The following is a 6362-nucleotide window of genomic DNA, read 5'->3' as shown; positions in this document are numbered from 1 at the left end:
AATATCTCTAGTCCTTATCTTTGGCTTTGGCTCACAAAATATCACCTGTTGACGGCTTTTCGTGGACCAACGTCGGAGACAAAAGTCCTGTACTCTTGACATGTTCGGTTTTTAAACAGAAAAAAAAGCTATAAAACCGATTGACATTTTGCAAAAAATGACTCTTTCGTCCGGATAGAATGTGTATTCGCTTCAAAGAGAGAACAAACGAAATTCTTCTGTCATGTTTTTCTGTTTTACTTACCTTAACTCCATTCATTGATAAATTTTAAGCTGTGACATCCTTTGAACGGATTACCAGCTCATTTACCACTGACGCGCCATAAGCAAATCCCGTCAACCTGGCAAATTTGTTTTGCATTCACTTCAAGCAATCCCGTCGGCCTGGTATCACAAGCGCGGGTAAAAAAAAAAAAACACAGCGGAAAATTTTAATGCCGGTTCCAGTTACTTTTAATACGTAACATTATTAATATTGTGATTTGCACATTCAATCATGACCATACGCGTTGCAAATAAGGCAAAATTTTTCCAACTTCGCGCAAATCCTTTGACTAAGTCTGAGCACACCGCATCATTCTAAAACAGCCGATCTAAGCATGTTTCGTTTCATCCGAGATAAAGGACTTTCCCAAGTAGAAGGAATTGCCGAGGTCTTTTCTAGCTTTTGTCCATCTTCTTTCGTCCATATTTTCGTATTTGTACAAGTGCATAGATAGCATTGAAAGTGAATGCAATAAAAAAAAAACTACAACTAGCGACAGCGTCGACACATCTTTTCTTTCCCGCGTTCTAATTTCGGTCTCGAGGCGAGTGCCGCCGCGAGGGGTTCACAGAGCATTGTATGATTGTTAATGATTGTTTGGATTGGTTCGTTGATTAGTTTGGAGCCAAAGCAATGAGTGAGAACCTATTAAATCTAAAAACTAGAATGGAATTGTCTCTCACTGAGTATTTATGTCTTTAAAATGTATTCATACCAAATCTTCAAATTGCTGTATATATTATATAAATCCATAAGATCTTCTCGTATAGTTACTTACGTACATGTGAGTGTCCTGGAAAGGTGCGGGAACCTTTAGCAGATGAGTTTTTGGGGAGAGAAAGAGTAATTTGTTCCAAAGCTTACTGATGCAAAGAGAACTCGTTTGGCTTGTGACAGTGCAGTTGAACGCTTTGAAAGAATCGTGGAAGGCCGTCTCTCTGGCATGCAAAGCAATCCTTTCGGTAGGTTGAAATTTTACTCGCGTTTCATTTGGTTGGTTTTTCACTGCACTGTTCTCAACCTCCATTGAAACAAGAGGCCAGATCAGATATAGAGAATCATCAGGGTTGCCTGTGGTACGTGCTACAGAAAATCAGAAGGCACTGAATTGTGTGGTATTGAAATACAGCATTCCAGTCTGAAGAATAACAAATAAAAGAGAAAGCGAGAAAAAACATTGGCTTCTGGGCTGACATGTTGATAATTTTCAAGTTCCCTCACAACTTCTTTTTACCACAAGTGTGCCCCTCTGAGCATCTGACAGCTTTGTAATACTAAACTTCACTGAAGTCAAGCCCTGTTTCGCGGGGTTAGTGTTAGTGTTTGGATGGGAGACCAAAACAATAAACCCCCAAAAAAAACAGAAAAATCTGACCGAAAATACTATTAACGCTAACAAATGCGAACTCAGCAAGGTACAGATTTGTTAGCTTGCTTTATGCAAAACAAATATTGATGAAAAAAAAAATAAATAACTATTGATACACAGTTTTTTTTCAAGAGCAGAAGAAGTTTCCCGGACGGTCGATCGAGAATAAAATATTTACGACATGAAAAAAAACATTAATTTTGAACCGTGAATATAGAATATAAAAAAATTACGATCAGCGACAAACATTTTGGGATTTTTTGCTACGTTCAAGATAAATTTTTTCGAAAGTGACATGGCCGGAATTCAGCGGGCGCCGTGATTAAGTTACCGCGGCATGTTTACTCGCGTGAAACAGTGAAGCATCTGTGTCAAATGATGGCAAGATACCGGGTTTTTGTAAGTTTCTTTTTTTTTGTCAAGTGTTTTAAAGTTTGACAATGAAATGAGCGAAGTCAAAACAAAGATCAAAATCGCCCAACTCTTGTTTGCAAAGCAAAACAAAATCAAAAAAAGTACTCTCCAAGACGCGTACGACGTTATTACTCTCCAGACGTACGATTTTATTTATTTTGGGTAATTCCATCATTTTGGAAATAGCAGCTACTATTTCATCTGCGTCACAAGTTTTCACTGATTTTGGGGCTCATTTTGTTGAAACTCAAGCACGCTTCCAACAGGCCTGTGAACCCTTCCTGCTTACAGAGCAATACTAAAAAAAAACTTCTCCCATATCACATTTCAACCTTAAGCTCGAAAATTCAATACACAACATGATATTATAATTCACAAAGGCAGAAAATACCACAGAATCCTTTTCCAGCGAAAAATTTTATTGAAAAAAACAATTTTGCTCTTAGAGGCGAAAACCTCTTCCTATTTCATTGCGTGCGTGAAGACAAAAAAACTCAATTGTGTCAAATTACCATGTACTTCAGGTAAATACAGCTCACTTTGATTTCGTCTCGACGGGATCTAGATTGTTGTCGAAGTCCAGATACTCGTCGTCTCGAGATTCGATTCCTATTTTCGCGTTTTGATGATTCCTATTTTGATCCAACTGACTTTCCATTTTATTGAGCTCCATAAGGGTATATTTTGTTTAAGGATCTAAAAAACGCCATTCGCGTTTGCGTTGACTTTTTCGCGTTTTTCACGCCATTGCAGGCTAAGTTAATGATTCTACTGTGTCCACCAGAGAAATCTACGCAGTTCCACTACCCTCTCCTCCTAAGAAAATACGCGCAGAAGGCTCTATACACAAAGACACCACTTACCAGGGGAGTGACAGGCAAGACTTTTACCGACACACGACACCGACACAAAAAAAAATTTAACTTTCACTCTTCGACCACAACTTTTTAGTTTTTTTTTTTTGATGTGCTGTACACCATTTCCTTTTCATACTCCTCTTCTTCTGCACACAGTTGACTACAAACATATAGTCTAACTTACGAAATAAAGTACACTCAACTTGGTAAATAAATGCATGGCAGAAGATTTCGGTACGTTTCTTTTTAATATATTTTCGAACAAATTTCCTGAAATGTCTGCTCTTATGCAAGGCTCGTGATAACTGCTTCACTGGAATCTGCTGCTTTCTCGATCCCTTTGACTAGCTTCTTACAAACCCTTTTTACAACAAACAAACTTAGCATAAAAGATCGAAATTGAAAACATTCAGCATCTACTGATTTTGATATGATCATTCAATTTTATTTACATTTCATAAATAAGCCTCATTTCAAAATGAATTTCTTCTGCAAGAATCAAAGCTCAAAAATCGCTGCTGTTCTTTTTTTTTCAGCTTTAGCTAACACTTCTTCAAACTGAAACAAAATCAAACATCCATGCGAACACCCTTTTTTTTTTAAACATTCACAATAAACCAACTTAGCACAACAAGATTGAAGTTTTTTTGTCATTATTGATTCTTTTTCTCGAAAATTCACAACAATTTTCAAACACAGATGAAGTTTTCACTCACATACTGGCACAATTCATTGCAAAATTTTCGCGCAAAATCACATTTGATTTTTAAATGATACGCTCAATACATTAAATTTGTTTGATAATTCAAATTATTACTTATTATTACCAATTATCGAAATTCTCCAATTCACAATTAGCTATTTTAAAAACTTGTTTCCTCAGAAGGACGTCTCTGAAAAAAGCCCAATCAAAATGACGACTTCGATCCTCTTAGTGCATATAAATTCACAAACAAAAACGAACATGGCTACGTTCTTTTCGTTTATTCAGGAGGTTTAGTTGGTATTTTGTCTATCGTTCAAATCTCTCGACTTCGTCTCTGACTGTTGCTATCGCTACACCCACTAAAATTCGCTCATTCTTGGTCGTTTTTATTCTATTAAGTTTTAGAACCAAAACAAACTACAACTTCTTCATCCTCAAACAAACCAGGGTTGCCTGTGGTACGTGCAGCGTTCCAGGCAAATTTTTTTTTGGGGGGGGGGACGGGCGGGGGCTTGCAAAAAAAAAAGCAAAAAAAATTAAAAAACCATAAAAAAAAAAAATAACTAAAAAACAGACTAGCTAGCTAGAGCCGTACTGGGGAATATTGGCCCTGGGTCGTTTTTGGACCTCGCTGCGCTCGCGGTCCGTACTCGCCACGACCTCGGGCCAATATTTCCCATGGGCCAATATTTCCCTGGCAACGGCCCTCGCGCTCGGTTAGTAAGAAGTTAAGGGGTCACCCAGAAGTCATACCAGCAGAGGCCCTTTGGCTCACAGGTCCTCACACGTACGACGAAACAGATCCTTTTCTGAGGTTAAAAACCTGGCTACTGGCCTAACTCTTTTTCCTACTTTCCCAACCGCGAGAAAACCGCGGTAAAATCAGCCATCGCCAAAAAAAACGGTTTTTTTTTCAAAAAAATTTTTTTTTTTAAATCATTTTAAAGCTAAAAAAAGCTTTTTAAAAAGCATTTTAAAAAGGGGAAAAAATAAGAAAAACTGAAACAAATTATAAAAGCGAAAGAAAAAAAACAAAAAACGAAAAAAAAAAAAAAAAATAAAAAAAGAAAAAAAAAAAAAAGGCAAAAAAAAGTCATTTTAAAAAAATTTTTTTCTAGGCAACGAATTTTTGGATGCAAAAATTTTTTTCTGCAATTTATTTTTTCTGCTTTCTTTCTGCATAAATTCGACCGAAAAAATTCGACCGAAAACTGATAAGAATATTTTTTTTATTTTTAGGAATAATAGATAACGTGGTTCAATGCGTAATGTGATAATGCGATAAAAGTGTCAAATTTGCAAATTTGCCCATTGCTAACGGCAACGGAAGCGATCGCATTACGAATAATTAACCTCTGTTGCCAAAAAACACCCAAATAAAAACCACCCAGTGTAAAAACGCAGACTGCAGACTGCAGACCAGGGAAAAATGCAGACTGCAGAGACAAAATGCAGACTGCAGACTGCAGCAGAATGCAGACTGCATGAAAAAAAAAAAAAAAAAGTGTTAGTAGCCGTTTGTACTTTCACACTGAAACCCCAACACAGCTCCCATCGCTTTGGTTGCCCCACCGCATGTTTTTTGCCCGGATTTTTATCGAACTCTGTAAGATTGAAGCTTTTTTAATTGTTGTTGTTGTTGGAAGCTGTTGAATTTTTGTTGTTGCTTTTTGTGCAAAGAAGTTCGTTAAGTGAGTTGCCCGTTAAAAGGCAAGTCACCCCGTACCCACTTTTTTGCTGCACTGAACAAAGTAAAGAGTAATTACCCAATAACAATAACTCAATTTATTTTGACACGCATGGCTACAGTACCAATTAACAAAGACAGAGATAACGTGGATTTTGCAACCATTTAACGTTTCAATTCAGTCGGCTTAAGCCAGTATGACTGAGGTGTAAAAATTTCTTATTAGGATCCTTTCATTCGCTTTCGTGTACGTTATGTTTATCCTTTAGTTCACAAGTTCGTTTGTTTTGCATCTGGAAGATGTAATTTTCAATTATAACCTCTCCCTCTCCCTAGGGTTATCACGCATAGCTTAACCAATGAAATCCCCGCGTCCTAATTGCTCGGAATACATGAAATTCTTTGTGCATTTCGTTGCACCGAAAAAAAACAACCGAGATTATTCAGGTATTCGAAGTAATTCGAATTAATTGGTTTTTCGATCGGTTTTTCCCTCGATTTCCCGGTGTACCGGTGTGACAATAATTTGGAACATTGCAACATGCATCTGGAAGCGCAAAAAAAAAAAACACAGATGATTTCAACGCGTACGATCGCATCCCCAAAAGGTGCATCGACCTGCAGCGACCTGCAGTCATAATAATGTGAGTTGTTGACAGATGTAAAACAGGATTGTCTTTCAAACAATCTTTATTTTATCCTTATGACTCGTTTTTTTTTTATTATATTTATTTTACCCTCAGTCTGCATTTTACCCCCGGTCTGCAGTCTCTGCAGTCTGCAGTTTTTGCACTGACCGCCCAAAAACCGATTTTTTCGACGGAAAAAAATCCCAGAGGATAAAAACTATTCACTGGACATGTAATAAAGGTAGATATGTTCGAGCGAAAAAGCGAAAACAAGCGAATATTTTTTGACGGAAAAAAACAATAATGTGAGATCAAAGGAACATGTGGTGAAGACACGCAATTGCGGCATCGCTTCGACAATAATCTTACCTTTCAGCGATTTTTACGCTTTAACGCTTTCCATTCAATCCACCTTGTCTAGTCTTTGAATTCTAT

The sequence above is a fragment of the Montipora capricornis genome, chromosome 4 (assembly GCF_036669925.1).
Source record: "Montipora capricornis isolate CH-2021 chromosome 4, ASM3666992v2, whole genome shotgun sequence".
NCBI lineage: Eukaryota > Metazoa > Cnidaria > Anthozoa > Scleractinia > Acroporidae > Montipora > Montipora capricornis.
This window is presented reverse-complemented; position numbering follows the sequence as displayed.